We start from the raw sequence: 19,536 nt of genomic DNA on the forward strand, positions 1-19,536 counted from the left end.
GTGTCACATCTGTCCTCAGATCACAAATGGGCTGTCTAGAAGGTTTACTTTGTACATCTCATGGCAAAACTTTGGGACGCTTCAACAACAAAACATGGCCCTCTGAATATACACTAATTAGATCCGAGCCCCCTAAGTCCCCACAGCGGAGTGGCGCAGGAGGGGCTTGCCCAGAGTTTCCTGCGTGTGTGTGTGTGTGTGTGCGCATGTGTGTGAGGCGCAGGAGGGGCTTGCCCAGAGTGTTCTGCCTGTGGGCACCCGCTTTAATTGGGAGCGGCATGAGTGAGTCAAAATGACAGCACCCCACCCCACTCTCTGTGTGGCTCCACAGTGTGTGTGTGTGTGTGTGTGTCTGTGTGTGTGTGTGTGCGCGTGCGCATGTGTGTGTCTGTGTGTGTGTGTGTGTGTGTGTGTGTGCGTGCGTACGTGCGCATTTGTGTCTGCCTGTGTGGAGCAGGTGTTATGGGTTACCTTGACATTAGAGTGGATTTTATTTTTCACTTCAGAGGTATCTCAGAAAAAGCTTTCCTGGTGTGCTGAATTTATACAGATTTTTGGGGTGTAACTGATGTCAGTTAAATTCTATTCAATTAGTCTTTAATTATATAGTGCCTAGAACATGCATGTTTGGCACCCCGTAGACCTGGGTTCGAGTCCAGGTGGGGGGACCACGCTCTCCCTTCACTGCAAATGGTGTCAGAAGTGGGATGGCTCGCTGTGAGGTCATCAGAGGCGTGCCCCTAAAACTGTGTGAGGGACCCCATAGATGGGTGAAGCACTTGTGTGTGGGGTGCTCTGGGTGGGAGAAGTACAGTTGGTGGATGGTTGAATTATGTTACAGTGAGAACAGTACCTTATGCTATATATACCCTTGAAATTAATCTCTGTCATGGTTTTTATTATTTTGGGGAAGGGAAATAGTCAGTGGCAATCTATAACACAATTATATGCTTATCCTTCATTAAACTATGTAAACTATTAAAAAAACTATTCAATTAAATTAATAATTTCTTATTTTCTTTGGTATTGTTGTCATATACAGATATGCAATGATGATTGCTGGGTATATATCTTGTTGTCCAATGTCAAGTCACTATTTGATCATGTGACGAGACGATACGATATAGCTAGTTTAGGCGCAAAATCTGAACGTCAAGACTGACAGGCTGACTGAGCACAGCCAGAGGCAAAGCACACATGCAAGCCGAACGATGCCTTTCAAACATAAAAGTGGTTATGCATGATATGCCTTTTCAATGGACAGGATATCCAGCCCATTCAGCCTCTCCTGCTCCATGCTGCCCCTCAGGTAGGTCTTAATGAGTTTCAATTTGGAAAAGGATCACTCGGCTGTTGCCACTGTCACAGATGTCAGAAACAATAGCAGGGCAGTGCACACCTCACCGAAGGTGGATGTTGCGGAGTGATAATCCACAAACAGCATCTTGGCAAATTGGGAGACAGAGGACTGCTGAGCAATCTGCTCTAAAACAGGCCCTGAATGATAGGAGTTGTGCAAGAAATGTTATGTCCCTGTTTTAGTGGTCAGACAGACGTTTCCCCTTGTCATATAACTCATCATCGCCTACGAGCTGATGACCACTAGAACAGGGACATAGCAGCTGTGCTGGAGACGTTATTGCTATCATTCAAGCTGCCATGCCCCTATTTAACAGGTTGTTATAATTTCCGAGTTCAGTCGCCGCCAAGCGCCTGTTTGATTGTGTATATGTTTTTCAGATGTGGGTAAAGCTGCTGTGTGTGTTTTTAAAGAACCTTTCAGCACTTTAACCGTCTGTTTACGTAGGTGTGCCAGAGTGCTATCCATGTTTCTGATAGCTTTCTGTTTGACCTGTCTACTTCCCCAATACAATAGCCGAAGTAACTAATTTGACCGTAAAATCCAACACATTGTTGATAATATATATTGTGAAATAAATTAATATTAAGACGTTAATATTAATGAGACAGAGACCAGCGATCATAATTTGTTGTTGCTTTATCTTTTGCAAAAGAGGGAGAGATGACACGAACAAGATCATGCACATGACTCCATAGTGCAGCTGGGCGCAGCCAGCTTTTATACAGGTGCTCACATAAGCTTATATGGGCATGTTCATATTCTGTACATTCTGCTCAGAGTGGTGTCCCTTCTGCAAATGTCTGTGCGTGCAAGATATTGTTGTAGTGAAAACAACCTCTTCAAATATCAGAGTTGATACTTCAATGAGAGCCAGAAAGCCGAATGCGACCCCTGAATGACTGCTTGGCTGTCTCCGTCAGCCTGCACCTGTAGGCCTGTTTTTCGAAAACAAGTCTCATCCCTGGGAACAGGCCTTTCTGCTTGACCTTAGAAGACACCCACCTCTGCATGCGGGCCATTCTGACCGACCTAACAAGACACTAGTCTCTGAGCACGGGCCTAATGACACTTGTTGTTGCAAAACTGCTTCATGTTCACCACCATATCGATTTGCAGAAGTGGTTTCAACCACCTTTAGCTCAGAATATCTTGTGCAGAAGCATGACAACAGTATGTGTTTATTGCAGCAAGAGCGTTTCACAGAACACATTCTTTCAGCATTACACTTGTGTCTCCTACACAAGCATACAATGAATTATACATAATAACAACATAGTTAAACTTTTCTATCAGATATACATATACGCCTAATGGTGTGTGTGTGTGTGTGTGTGTGTGTGTGCACACGCCTCTTAACTAGTAACTAGCGTGCACTAGGGCCCTTCATAATAGCATGCACTGGGGCCCGTCGTAACTACCTTACGCCACTGTGCTATACACTAACTATCCATCCAAAACGCTGGAAAATCATAGTGGATTCAGTTGATCTGAACAGTGAACATCATGCCGCCAAGACTACGAAAAGGTGTGAGGGGGGCTTCTGCTACTAGCGCTGCTGCAAGTAAGAAGATGATAAATGCTGCTGAAAGTAAGAAGAATACAAAGCCTCTTTCACTAGCAATGTCTTCGGACGAAGATTTACTGTTATTATTACTGTGATTTACGAAATAACGGGCGTTATTCCTGGGGTTTTATGTTATTAAAATAAATGATTTAAATTTGACACTGAATTTGTGTTTCTCAATGTTTATTATTAGAAAACATCAACACATCCACACACATTGATGTAATTTGCGTTTGTTGATCACGTATGGTTAATAACATATTAATTGTATGTAAGATCTTCCCTTGGTGAAAAATCTTTCGCCAATATCTTCCTACGAGAGATGGGTTAGGTGCTCAAATTTCCCTCGATCAAAGAGGATGTTAGTAGGCATGTCCAAACTAAAAATCACGTCTCAGGATTGCTGCGCACATAAGTTATTTCGGGTGCATCAACTGTAGGTACTCAGTCTACCCTACCCAGCGACTGACTACGATAGCCAAACGCGTGCGAAGTTAATAAAACGTTCCACGAAAGTTCTCCAGCGTTTAAATTAAACGTTGATGAACGCTGATCTCCATGAGAACTTTTGTGCATGTTCAAAACTTTTTTTTTGGACCAGCGTTCTCCTCCGATCACCGACGATTACCGACGATTACAGCGTTCACCAGCTTTCACACAAAGCTCTTCTGGCGCAATACCAGCGACCATGGACGATTACCAACGTTTCCTCTAACGTCATAGAACGTTGACCAGAACGTTATGGTGTGACGGGGCCTTTACGAACACATATCAAACTGATTTACATACCATGACATGCATTGCTTAACATAGAACATAGAAATAATGGACAGTAAGTTAATGAAATGCACACTTTTAAACATTTTGTTATGTGGTGAACCTCTGTGCTACTGACAGACAGAAAACACATTAAACTAACTTGTTTTGAGTGCAAGTTTGATCAGACCACTTAGCCATACCCTGACACACACACACACACACACAGGCAGCCAGTAGGGCTCCAGTGGGGGGAGGGGCCTTCATTATGAACTGGCCAATGGCAATTAAGTATTTTGAAGGGAATGCGCCATTAACCAACTGACCTACTGGAATAGATGCAAACATACAGTTTTCATCACTCGGATAGTTCAACTTATGTTTCCAGCCCCTGCCTGAAAGCTCTGAATCTGGACATGACAGAGGGCTTGTGTAAAGGCCCTGATTCCTGTGACATCATTTCATGTTGGGGCCTCCAAACACAGGGCCTGGGTGCGTCTGCATCTCTTGCTCCCCCTATGGTGCGGCCCTGGATCATACTACCACCTCAACCATGGGGCCGACCCTGGATCATACCACCACATCAACCATGGGGCCGACCCTGGATCATACCACCACCTCAACCATGGGGCCGACCCTGGATCATACCACCATCTAAACCATGGGGCCAGCCCTGGATCATACCACCACCTCAACCATGTTTCAGTGTTTACTATCATATGGAATATTATTTTTTGTATAGATTACTGTTTTTCTCTCAATGATAGCATTTATGGACCAGGAGCACCTAGTTGAATGAAAGAAGGATAGAAAAACCTGCTTGATTTTTTCCTCTCACACAGAGATGGAGATTAAAGAGAATTTTGTTTTAGAAAAATGTTTTCATATTTTACAAATACTCATAATAATTCATCTGATTTTAACATGAAAATCAACTACTATATACACCAAACCGATGTAGACTATAAACTATACATATAATTATATGTAAACATACAAAATAATAAAATGAAACATTTTGGTGAGGCTTACTCTATCTCACTGTGGTTTGTTCTGGATGCATAAGTAAACTTTTGGCTACAATTTAAAAAAAAAGAAAGTAAAAAAGGCAACTGGAGTGCATAGAAGAGGGAAAAAAAACGTGTGCTTGCATGTATGTTTTAAAATGTTCATTCTCAAAATACTGTTAAATTATCCAGCAGTATGCAAACATAACATTAGCACGTTAGCAAGTAAAAGGTCTTATAGAGGTTGTACAATAGTCAAAATCACCCTGACAGTTCAAAGATGTTTGAGTATGCCCATGCTGTGCTGGGAAAACAGGGCTTCTCTTCTGGTAGGTTTTAATATGAGGTACAGGTCAAGGGAAAAACGGCCTTCGTCACAATTCACACACCTTCATCTCAGTTGGATAACTCTCGAAAATCCACAAGAGGGCAGCAAATAGGGGGTTTGAAAAAGAATGGAAATGAGCTGCGCGATAGAATGGTTCTTGTCTTGTCTCTTCAGCACAGGATTGGTTTATGAAGACAGTGCATTTCCCATCAGCCGTCATTAATTATAACAAGATCATAAAATAGATTTAGGCAACAAGCAAGCTGTAATGTAATGTAATATGCATCACTATATGATATGTAATGTAATATGCAACACTATATGATATGTAATGTAATATGCATCACTATATGATATGTAATGTAATATGCAACACTATATGATATGTTGTGTAATATGCATCACATCACTATTACATGTTTAAGCTTTTGCGTTGTACTCCCATGAAAATTATCTCTTTAAATTTAATTTAGATTTAAAGAAAAATTTTAGGTAGATTGTGCGAATAGCAGGTTTTAATCTTTTGGTATTAAAGTAACACTATGCAACAATTTGACACTTTTTGAGGTATGGTTTTATAGGCAACTAGTTTTGGTACCATCCTCAAATACATTTTGATAGCATATGGTCATGTGAAGGACAGATAAACACCTGTGTCTTTCCCACTAGCCATCTAGGATATGCCCTATGTAGTTCTGTGTTCAGGGCTTGAACACCCTGCAAAACTGGTAAAAAATCTTTCACAGCAGGATATTGCCAGCTATATTGCCAAAAGACACCAGTTAGTGTGTTGGCAAGCTTCTATCAGTGTCAACTGGGCTGTTGGTGGTGTTTGCAAGGGGACCAGTTAGCATGCTAGTTTTGGAACAGAACTCTTCATTGCTGCTTTAAGTAAATATCAAGTATGCCTTTTATGATATCTACATACAGTTTTTAGTAGCATAACTTTGGAAAAAGTAATTGCCAATTCAAAATATATCTTTTGTACTGCAAAATGTTTCCTGAGGGAAATTCACTTGACCCATCTGGTGATTGACCTCAGTAAAAGATGATGGCGTGGCCAAATACCATTTGAAAATGCGTTTGAAACTGGTTTGGAAAGACCAGCACTACACTAAAATGTAGCATTGTCTCTGTTTTTGACTGCAGTTCATACAGTACGGTTGATTGTCCTGTCAGCACCTTTGCTGCCAGTGATCTCCCAACATCAAACATTGGTCCCTTTTAGTAAAGCAAAGGGCCCCTCTGATTGTCAAAGACCTGTTTCTGACGTTGGCCGATTGTTTTTATTCTTATTCTTATTATTATCAAAGAATTCTTGCTATTATCATCATTATATTAATATATATATATATATCACATCAAGTATTTCAAAGGCTTCTAAATGTATCATATTTGAAGATAGATATAGATAGATCGATACATATTAATATCACATCAAGTATTTTATAGGCTCCTGAAGGTATTGTCTTTAAAGTGCCTCGGTGTGTGCGCCTGTGTTTAAGTGTGCATGCTATGCATAGACTAGTCTGTTGCCGCAGTGGTGTCTGGTTAAAGTCATACTCATTCCAAAGTACATGAGGCTGAAATATCTAACACAACACAGTCTGAGATATAGACAATGCCATAATACCTCCTTTAGTCAGGAACTCATTTCAAGTGATATATTATGCTCTCAGGTACATCTGCACAGGTAAATCAAAGATTTCTATTCCAAAGAAGTTCCCCATCCCTTCCAAAACAATGACGTTCACATGACAGAAATTGTTGACTAGAATCAGGATCAATCCTAAATGCATGTGTGGGTTCTAGTCATGTCTGCAACAACATTGGTTTGTATTGCTCTAACCACAGAACTTGTTTTTGCAATTGACCTTGTTTATGGTGTTCATAACAACCAAAAACTGCACTGCATTGACCTCTCTGACATATTTCTGATGACATTCATTTCCTGATGGTTTCTTACATTAAATGCAAGCTCACAGACGACTGGACAACAGCATATGACATTAATTAGCAGAGTGAACAACTGCACTTGCATGTCTGAAATAGGACCAATAGAGCAGGGTGGTCTTGTGCCTCACTAGATTGGGACTGATAGAGCAGGGTGGTCTTGTGCCTCACTAGATTGGGACTGATAGAGCAGGTGGGTCTTGTGCCTCACTAGATTGGCTGCATGTGGAAAGCACTCACTTGGAAATATGGACGGATTATGAAACCATGGGCCTCTGGGCCTGGACATGTAAAAGGCCCCCTCCCCTTCGCGCAGATTTGAGTTTGTGAGCAGGAGGGGGCGGGGCAGTGTATAGCATGCCGACCAAGCCCGCTCCCCCGCGATGAAGTTTTCCAATATTTTTCATATTTTTCACATGCAAATGGCCGACCCCCGCCCCCTCCCACGCGACACAGTTTTTTCCGGGTAAAAGAGGACGTCTGGTCACCCTTCATAACAGCGGCTTCACATAGAGGCTCTGGCTAAGGGGCCCGCTGAGCTCATGGGCCCCTGGGCCTGGGCCCGGTAGGCCCGTTCGGTAATCCGTCCCTGCTTGGAAGAGAAAATTCATTTGATTTATCTCCGGTATTCCTCTATAATCTTGCATAGTTTCCAGTGAGGCAGAAACTAGTCATATCGTAATGGTCTGCTGTAGTCTTTTTTCTAACACACACACACACACACACACACACACACACACACACACACACACACACACACACACACACACACACACACACACACACACACACAGACACAGACACAGACACACAGACACACACACACACACACACACACACACACACACACACACACACACACACACGTGGGTGACATGAATCTTAAGTGACGGACCTCCATGTTTCAGGCTTTATGATAGGCTTAGGGTTCGTTTTCTTTTTTTCCATCACAGACATGTTCCACTAATGGAACACGTGGTTAAACTAATATTCTAGGAAATGTAACAGGAAACCACAAATTAAATTAAAAATGATCTGAGCCATATTTGGAGGAAGACACAAATACAAATATAATGCTGAACTGTTACTTCCTGTTTCACCACGTTGAACATTTTCAACATCATCTGTATCATACAAGACTGCAGGTTTCACTCTGCAACACACATGATAACAGATCTGACCATATTCCAGACTGCACAGGTAATCTGTGAAAAATACTAGAGGACAATAGAACTATCTGAAGGTATATATGAAGACCTGCACAGTCACAGTCACAGTCACAGTCAGTTCAAAGGAGAATATGCCAATGTCGGTGCACACAGGCCTAGAGAGGTGAAGGGACATCACGGTAAATGTGGTTTCTATGTGATTCTCAGTCAATTTGTTTACCTACCTTTGTGATACCTAACCTTAACCTTAACAGACACATTCATCCAAGGTTACATGCAAAATCTCACAGAACCATTTTATCTGTGAATGCTTTTAAACTTCCAATCCAATCTGTTTTCTCCTCAGTGTGGAAGAGGTTGGCTCTGGCACTCGTGGGGCTGCTGTGTGTTCTGCTGCTGGCGGTCATCACTGGACTGTTTGCCACGACCACGGCAGAGAGAAACCAGTTTAAGTCGGATTTCAGCAGTCTGCAGACTGAGAAAGCAGAGCTACACACCAGTTACAACATCGCAGCTGAAGAGAAAGATAAGATCGCTGGACTGTTTGCCACGACCACGGCAGAGAGAAACCAGTGTCAGTTGGATTTCAGCAGCCTGCAGACTGAGAAAGCCATGGAGGAAGCAGAGCTGGAGAGCAACCTGACCCATGAGAGGCACCAGTACAACCAGCTGAAGCTGCAACATTCTCAGTTACAAACCAGTTACAACATCACAGCTGAAGAGAAAGATAATCAGCAGGCACGTCTTTGCAAACTAGGTGAGAGGATATTGGATGACTATGCGTTTTTGACTGGATTAATAACTGAGAACAATACTCAAATAGTCAGGGAATAAATGTGTTTCCTGAAAAAAGTGAAGTGACTTCAGCACATACCACTCACTATTATGGTGTTGTTAGGTAGTAGAGACCAGTGGCATCTCTGGTATGGGGCGCCGTTTGTAAAATGTTGCACGTTCGAAAATCCTGCTCAGTTTTGCTACATTTAGCATTTTCATATGGAACAAAAAGCACGACAATATTCGAATGTCACTTTTTCAAGCATTTAGAGAGAAATTCATGTAAATTCATGCGATAACTTTTCCAAGGATATTTTTTGGCAGTAACACAAAGTTGTTGAATAATATAAATGTTTCATCTAAATGTAAATGTTAAATATAAATGTAAATGTTAAATGTAAATGTAAATGTTAAATATAAACGTAAATGTTCAATGTTATATATAAATGTTAAATGTAAATGTTAAATGTAAATGTTAAATGTAAATGTAAATGTTAAATGTAAATGTAAATGTTAAATGTTCAGTCTACATGTCAGATTTGAAGACTGAACCTTACAATATTTACGGTAATTGGCTTTCATAGTTTTCACGTCACGTCAGAATTACCAGCTTGCGGGCAAGAAAATACACTCCACAGCTGTCTACCACTGGAATTTATACTGGAACTGACCATCTTTCATTCAAGATTATTTAATATATCCGCTTTAAAATTGTCTGACATAGGTAGTAAAATGCCAGACAGTTGTTGCTCGGTTGGCTGTTCAAATCGGCGAGGAGACAAGCCCGGCTGTTTCCAGCTGATTGTAGACGTCTTCTGGGTCAACTTTTCTCAGGCGGGCAGTAAGCTAGCCTTCTTTTTGGAGCTTGCAATAAAAGCATTAACCCTGTTTTGGTCGCCTCATTCATCAGAATAACTACCTAAAACGGGAATAGATCAAGAAATAAAGTCAAGAAACAAAGCATCAACACGATTAAAATTGGATTACCCGGTTTCTGCTCTGAGATTGCGTCAAGTACCTAAGCAACTAGGCTAGGCTACTGTATTTTGTCATCCAACTGGTAATACTACAATGCCAGTAGAAAATACTTGGGAAGATAATTTCAGTTGTCATTCGCCAGACCAGGTGGTTGTACTTATGTTAACCAGGAAATTGTGTAAAATGATAAAGAACAGTGTTGGGTAGGCTAAAGGTTGCTAGCTAACAGCATGTAGCTCGCTAGCTGGTAGCTAGCTATTAAATGGCAATCATCTTTGCTCTGATAATGATGTTTATTAGTTTTCACCTTCCAGACGACATCGTTATTAACCCATCCCCTTCTGAAAATTAAATTACTATCTGTGCTTTTGGTAGGCTTTCAGTTTTTGAGGTGTGTAGGGGGACGGATTTTCTATTAGATATATGTAAATATCTCCAAACTGGAGCTCAGGCAGGGACTTCTACGACGTTACAGAAATACAAATATCAGCGGGTGCAGTAAAGGGATCACAGGTTCCCAAAATGTAATTTTTTTCTAGATATCTCTGTCTGGCTATTGTGGTATGATCTGTGTTTGATGGCGATCGTAATTGAGTAGGTTGCACTGCTCGACGATGTCCACTGTTGGTCGACACATTTTGCCCACAAGGTATCCCAGGTAGTGTTACTGAAAGCTATGAATTACCGTAAATATTCTAATGTTCTGTCGTCAAGTCTGACATGTAGACTGAACATTTACATTTACATTTAACATTTACATTTACATTTACATTTAACATTTAGCATTTGATATTTGTATTTACATTTAACATTTACATTTACATTTAACACTTATATTTAACATTTATATATAACATCGAACATTTACGTTTATATTTAACATTTACATTTAACATTTACATTTATATTTAACATTTACATTTAACATTTAACATTAACATTTAGATAAAATATTTATATTATTTAACAACTTTGTGTTACTGCCAAAAAATATCCTTGGAAAAGTTATCGCATGAATTTACATGAATTTCTCTCTAAATGCTTGAAAAAGTGACATTCGAATATTGTCGTGCTTTTTGTTCCATATGAAAATGCTAAATGTAGCAAAACTGAGCAGGATTTTCGAACGTGCAACATTTTACAAACGGCGCCCCATACTCTGGCACGGAAAGCCAGTTGGAGCACAAGAAAGTCTGTATGGGCAGCATTAGACTCGTCAATAAAACTACACACAAACTCACTTGCTCACTGAATCCAAACACAAACGCACCTCATCAATAAAATCACAAATTCACACATTAACGTAACGCAGTAACATTGTGGTCTGCAACTGTAATAACACATCTAATGCAACATTTCAGAGAGAGGAAACCCAAAGCTTTCCGTGCCTTGACCTACAGCCAGAATAACACGCCTTGTAATAATGCAATAGACTCACCAGTGATGTTCATTGCTTGAAATGAAAAGATGCAGAACGATCTTTCATTTCAGTCTTTCAGTCAAAGTCCACCAATCCATGAATTAATTCATTTTTAGTTGGTAGCATTGCATGTGAATTTGACCTCTGTTCCCCATGGTATTGTGTTAATGTCTTAATCCTTTTCAACGTTGAAAAGTTTCTCTCTGACGCCTCCGCCGCCCTTTCAAAGTTGACGATTGTTTAACTTTATGCAAATGCGGACCACGCGGTAACCAATCAGTTCGGCGTGTGTGAGAATTGGAAGCCGACGTTGTGCAGAAGGGCGGGAGTAATCAAAAAAATCAAAACAAGATGGCGGAGTCTCGGGAGTCTGTTACTGGGACATATTTTATGTGAATAAAGGTGAATACAGGTGTTTACACGACTTTTATATGTCTACATCGACTCGGTTTGTTGTTTATATACTACACGAACACTGTCAGGGCAAACAGAATATTGTAGGTCTTAACTGAAGCTCTCGACATCCTGCTAACATCCATTGAGAACACATAGTAGCTAGCTAGCTGCTAATAAGTTAAAATAGGACTCGAAACAAGTGCCGAGTAGCCTCTGATATTGTGGGTATCGTGATTTAACTGGCTGATATAAATGAATCAGATAGAATAAATGAATCAGAGCATGAGTGACAGCCGCAACATCTATCATATTTTCATGACTTCACAAGCTAATCTGCTATATTAGCGCTGCACTGCAACCGAACTTGCTACGTGACACTCGCTACCTGACAGCCAAACTGATTTTTCTGACCCCGCCCGCTAGGCGTAATACCGCCTGCCGATAAAACGTCTGAGTGGACACATAGAGTCAGCAGTCGTCATTGGCCTATCCAAACCAATCCAATTAACATATCCTACCCTGCTACATACATTTAAAGCGAGTTTCTGTAAGATTCAGGCAGTTTACCATAAGTAAACTCTCATTTTAATACATATATTTTTCTGATGTAGATATATGGACATCATGGGTACATTTTCGATGAAAAGGAAATCAGAATGTTACTTTCAAAGAACTCGGTGAGCCCTTATTCCACCCGGCAGAAAATAACTCGGTGAGCCCTTATTACATCCGCCAGAAAAGTCAGAGTCTGATATATAATATTGTAGGTACACCTGGAATTCGTCCATTGTGTTTGACTTTAATCAATAACTTGCGTATGGTTTCATCCGGAACTTACGTAAACTTCAGCCCACTGTAAAATGTAACCTGATCCAACTTTAACCACGCCCCCTTGAGTTTGAACAAAGGCCACCTATCCACAGATGTTCTCTCTCTCTCTCCTTCGCCTGCAGCACCTCTCTCCTTCCACCGTCAACCGGTGAAGACCTACTCTCTTTGTTCTCTCGCAACAAAGAGAACACTCTCACTTTTATCTTACGGCCGTCAAACGCCTAAGATTTCTCATTAGCCAATGAACTGCTCACTGAGACCAAGTAAGTTTAGCGTAGGCAGCTAACAAGAGACCTGCTAGCTAACTTTGCAACGGAAGCACGATAACGAAATCTCGGAGACCTGCAACGTAACGAGCGATCAAATCCTCCGACCTAAACTACAGCAAGGACAACTTTCTCCATCTAAGGACAGCATCATCTCTTCTCTGCCTCATCAACGTCGGATTCGCCTGCACGACCCTTTCCAAAAGACTGGTAAACTCCCACATTAACTGGGCATTTAGCTATCGTAGCTTACTCACAACCTGGCTAAGCATACTGTAAGACTGTTTACATATGTCATTGTTCATGTATTTCATCTGTTTTGTTTACCGAACTGTTTATATATTTTCATGGTTAGTTGGTAGTTGGCTTTGCCACACCATCTAAGGGTTATCGTTAGGATTGCTTTTCAGACACATAGGGTCTTGCATGCATCACTAACCATTTCCTTCTTCCAACATGGCATCGTAACCACACACGACAACATTTACATTGGCCTTCACATAGCCACACACACGCAAAGGGAATACTTGAACTTCGCGCTGCACATAGGCTCGTCCTTGGCCACATCACATGGATTGTCATGGGGATGGCGCCTCGTATGGCTGCCTCGGTGTGTTGGTGCACACTTCTATGTTTGTTTTTAGTCTTTAATTCTGTTTATTACGACTCAACGTAATGTTTGTTTTTTCTTATTTTGTTATTGTATTGCTATGGTGATGTCGTGGATTATTTTCACGAGAGATGAGCTACTTAACATCAGGGACTCAACACCATCTGATTTATGTCCCAACTTTCTCGCCTCTTCAGTGGATTTACTAGACCAGTGGTTCTCAAAGTGGGGGGCGCGCCCCCCTGGGGGGGCGCGAACACTCTCCAGGGGGGGCGCGATGTCACAGACGGAGAAAAAAATGAACTACCGCCGACCTGTCACTGGTTAGTGAAAGCTCCCTCAGTGGCGAAATGCAAGGGGCTGGACTGACCCAAACAAATCAAATACGGTTTTGCTCCTGATCCACCAATCAAAACGGAGTTCTATCATTTGAACGCGAGTTGCACATAAGTTTCCGAGTATAAAAAAAAAACCGCAGGCATTGGTAAGCGCTCACCCTGAGACGACACTCTGCAGAGTTTGTTCAATTTCTCTTGTTTCCTGTATCATTCAGATATTCATTGCTTTATAAACAGTCTTTTAAAAGATTCACTCCTTCCTTAGTAATAACTTACGGCGCTTGCAGTGGGTCTATTCGTAGCCTATTCTAAGGATTAATTTGCTCCACAGTCTTTTGAAAAAGCTCGTAGCCCGAGAGCTAGCCTAGCTAGCTACCTTCTTCCAACTGCAGCTAGCCCTTTTCTCCTTAACACCTACCTTTACATTTTTGTATCATCCACCGTGTTGCAACAAATAAAACACCAGCACTTGAATACTATTTTTTGCTGTCCCTGTCTACATTGTGTACAGTTAGTTTTGTTAGGAATCATTGCCTAGCACAGCCTTATCCATATCCATTATTCGTGTCGTTCACACCCACACACGACGTTGAAATTAGAACTTTATTAACTTCACACACACTGTATCAGCAAACAAACACAACTATGGACACGTTTCTGATTCGTAAAAGTCAGAAAGAGAAGCCTGTGGACTTCTTTAAACATGAACGTGATGGCCTCCAGCAACAACGAACCACCATCTCCAAGCAGTGTATGCAGGCATCTTATGTAGTTGCTCATAGAATCGCTAAGCTTGGCCGACCCCATACAATTTCCGAAACACTGATTTTGCCGGCCGCGCAAGACGTGTAGAATAGGAGCTAAACTCAGCGCAATACCTATGTCAAATGACACTGTATCACGCCGAATATCAGAAATCAGTTTGGGTCCTATTTCAAAGAGGACTACCGTTCATTCGCCTAAGTTCGAGATCCATTTCTCTGCTCAGCAGACGAGCTGTCAATAGACATGAAAGAGCAGCTGAAGAGTGACAGTAGACTTAAGCATCTCCCCTATTTCGTCATTCTGGATAGCAATGATCAGCTTTGCGACATAGCCTTAAAAATGCCCCTCCTTTTCGCGTCGACATATTTGTGCCAGGCAGGCTTTTCAAGACTGACTGCGCTCAAAACTAAATACCGCAACCGCGCACAGATCGAGGATGACCTGAGGATATGTTTGTCAAACATTGCCCCAAGATTTGAGGACCTTTGCAGTGCAAATCAGGCTTATGTCTCACATTGACAGACCTGTAGGATTTTTTTGTAAAGATCACAAGAGGCCCATAATAATAACAGTATCCAAATGATAGCAATAATAACACTAATTATTATTATGATAATAATACAATAATAATAATTGGTCGATAATCATTAATTATAATAATAATAACATAATGATGGTGATAATAATGAATAGCCTACTAATAGGCCTACTATTACTGATAATAATAATAACAATAATAATAATAATAATAAATAGTTATAATAATTATCTGTATGGGCCTAACAATAGCCTAACCTTGACATGTCAGGCCTATCAATAACAATATGCTATCTATCTATCTATCTATCTATATATGGTGGTGTAGTTGAGGGCGGTGGCGGCGGGCCGCGCGCTGGGGGGGCCCCAACTACCCCTAACCAGCTTTGGGGGGGCCCAGCTTGCAAAAGTTTGAGAACCCCTGTACTAGACCTACTAATCCAACAACTGCACCTCCAGCCAGCCCTCTGTCAAACTCCTTAAATTTGCGGATGGCACAACCCTCATTGGACTAATCTCCAATGGGGACGAGGCCGCCTACAGAAAAGAAGTCGACAGCCGGGTATTCTGGTGCAGCCAGAACCACCTGGAGCTGAACGCCTTAAAAACAGTAGAAATGGTAGCAGACTTTAGGAGGAGCCCAGCCTCAACCCCAACCCCAGCCTCAGCCCCAACCATCCCCATTCCCAACCATCCCCATTCCAAGTTAACACTGTGGAGACTTTCAGATTCCTGGGAACAATTATGGCACAGGACCTAAGGTGGGCGGAGAACATCACCTCTGCAATCAAGAAGGCCCAGCAGAGGATGTTCTTCCTTCGGCAGCTAAAGTAATTCAACATGCCGCAGAAAGTGATGGTCGAGTTCTACACAGCCATCATTGAGTCCATCCTCACCTCATCAATTACCATCTGGTTCGCTGCCTCTACTGCCAAGGACAAAGGCAGACTGCAGCGGATCATTCGGTCAGCAGAGAAGGTCATCGGCTGCGACCTGCCGTCTCTCCTAGACCTGTTCCACTCCAGGACCAGCAAGAGAGCATGCAAGATCATCGCTGATCCTTCCCATCCTGGTCACCACCTATTTCAGAGACTCCCATCCGGCAGAATGTTCCGGGCTATAAAGACCAAAACCTTGCGCCACCTGAACAGTTTTTTCCCCACAGCAGTGGGGCTCACAAACAAGCCCCCTGCATCACACTGACTCTGGGTCCCCCCCCTCACACACACACACACATATATACGCATTCACGCAAATGCACTACAGCGTAAATTATTTATATACTGCACTTTGCTGATTCCAATTCACTGCATCTTAGCCCTGCACGTGCCCAAATTATTTATTATTATTTAATATTCTATCTTATATAGAATAACAAAATAAAAATATTTGTCTTTTATTCCTGTTTTTGCTATTTTGTTGGGATGTTATGTGTTTTATGTCCTATGCACCAACCACACCAAGTTAATTTCCTGTATGTGTAAATATACTTGGCCATTAAAAATAATTCTGATTCTGATGTTCACGAACATGCACACACATCACACACATCATCATCATCATTGTTTATTCAGGGAGAAATTGACTGAGCACAGGGCTCTTTTGCAGCAATGCCCTGATTGAGGGCACATGCACGCGGAACTGTGGTGATCGAACAAAGGAACACACCCACATTCTTTCTGGCGCACTCCTAACAGCGCAACCCCGAGCCCACAAGCTCACACACACACACACACACACACATGGTGAGATTACCAACATATTGTTGCTGTTGCAAGGACAGCACCAGTGTGTCTTGGTGGCCCTCGCGAAGACGTTATCACAGTTTACACACAATTGCACCCACATTTACCCGGCGCCTGCTCACAGGGTAAGGTACCTACATAGTCTGGTACTCCCATGTGAGGCTGGTACCAATTTCACCTAAACTATCAAATGCCAGCTAAAATGGTGAATGGTCTGTCTTGATCTAAATATAATTTTGTAAGTAAGCATTTTCTTTTTTTTTCTGACAAGAGTCACCATGTGAAAATGGATGGACATATTTCAGCTACAGATGCTACCTCCATAACAGACAGACCAGCAGCTGGAACAAGAGCAGAAGTTTGCCAATCCCTTGGAGCTGACCTGGTAGTCATCAACACGGAAGAGAAACAAGTAAGATTGCAGAGCGCATGTGACCTTCAGGGTGCGATTTGCCTAGGGGCCAAATGAAAGAAAAATGTAAAGGATTCAGTGCAGGATATCTTCGTATTTTACAGGCCCCTCACAAAAAAACTCATACAAGAAATAAGATGAACAAGTTGCAAAAAAGGACAAGTCAAATGGTAAAAGATGCTTTTTAGCACATTAGTGTGAAGAATGGGGCAGATTCCTATTTTGTGTTTAATAGTTAGAATGTCTGACATCTGCTGTAACCATATCGGTAAGCCTGTTTTATTCAAGTTGCTGTGTAGCGAGCTACCTGGTTAAAACTTTAGCAGAGGGTGAAAAGAAAGCTATCTTTTCATCAGTTAGTTCATCCAACTCTAACTCTCAGTGCTTGAAATGAACAACTGGTCTTAGTGTTAGCTAGTCTTTTTAAGGCAGCACATGCTTTAACACGATGCAAGAAATAGCCTATCAGGCTTCAGAGTCTACTGTATGTAGCCCACTGTGTGAATACAAACGTTTAAACCCCTCCCCCCATGATTGTTCCATAAATCCCACCCTCTGTGCCTTTATGTGTGTTTGTGATGTTTATGTATGTGGGCACATGTGCCAGGTGATTATACTAATCCAATGGACTTTAATGCAAACAGATCTTCATCGGCCAGTGGGGTGCAGAAGGGTGGATCGGCCTGAGGAGGCAAAATCAGGCCTGGACTTGGGTGGACAACACAGAGCTGTGTAGAGGGTAAGAGGAAGAGCTATTTGTCTAACCTAAAGATGTGTCCTATTTTGAACAAATGACACAAGCTGTCTGGTGTCAAATATGGCAACTAGAGTCATTATGCTGTGTTCCCAATGAGACAAATATGGCAGCTATAGTCATTATGCTGTGTTCCCAATGAGACAGCAGCCGGGTTTCCAACCAACCCTCTAATGTGAATGTTGAACATTTTAATTGGAAATCCTGAATGGAAACATCTGAAATGCGCATAAAATGGAATAAGTCAAATCAGAAATGTATACACGAGAGGGAGATGGATTAACTACTGATACGGTTGATGGTAACTGATTTATTCACATCAAATGGGGCAGCCCAACGGTGACGGCAACTGTGTTGTGTTACATAATAATCCCAAGCCTAATTGGTATGACTACACATGTGACACCAAGCATTTTTTCATTTGTGAGAAAAACATCCGGCACTTTTAGTTTATGTTCTGGGTTCACATCCTATCCTTTAACCTCTAGAAATGAAGGGGATTCACATGCATGATTTAGGTGAATGTCTTGTTCAGTTTAGGGAATGTTTTAGCGTTGTCTTCTAGTGTTCGTACACACAACTGAATAACATGCTTTTAAAATCACTTTCTTTGCATCCTATCCTTTAAGTAAGTTAAGTTATCTTTACTTGTCACACACACACTTCAACCTCTGCATTTAACACGTCCTCTGCATTTGACTTAGGAGCAGTGAGCACACACACACAGTAGGAGCAGTGAGCACACACACACACAGTAGGAGCAGTGAGCACACACACACGCATGAAGAGCAGTGAGCACACACACACACTAGGAGCAGTAAGCACACACACACACACACACACACACACACACACACACACACACACACACACACACACACACACACACACACACACACACACACACACACACACACACACACACACACACACACACACACAACACACACACACACACACACACACACACACACACACACACACACACACACACACACACACACACACACACACACACACACACACACACACACACACACACACACACACACACACACACACACACACACACACACACACACACACACACACACACACACACACACAGAGCAGTGAGCAGTGGGCAGCAGCAGTGCTTGCCAAGAGAGCAAGTGGGTGTCTGGCTCTAAGGCACTTGTGGATGTGGATGTTGAGGGAAGGGAAATTAATTCAATTCCATGTGAGCAAATGAGAATATCATACATGGGAATCTCCAAGCCTTTCTTTCCAGTTTCCAGCCTTATACTTAAACTGCTTCATGCTCATTGTTTGATTCAATAAAAGCACATGTTAAAACTGACTTTGCAGTTGAGGAATCTTTTCTTGAGTGTAAGAACATTGTTTACTTTATTGAGTCAACAATCCCCTCTGAAGATATGATTGAGGAAGCCTTTGAGAGGAAGAAGCTAAAGTATGCCGAACTGGTAGTGGAAGTGAGAGAACGAGGTTGGCAAGCACACACAAGACCAGTGGAGATTTAGGTGTTAGAGGCTTTGTTCCTAAATCAACCACAACATATCTGTTTACT

The sequence above is a fragment of the Clupea harengus genome, chromosome 4 (assembly GCF_900700415.2).
Source record: "Clupea harengus chromosome 4, Ch_v2.0.2, whole genome shotgun sequence".
NCBI classification, from domain to species: Eukaryota; Metazoa; Chordata; class Actinopteri; order Clupeiformes; family Clupeidae; genus Clupea; species Clupea harengus.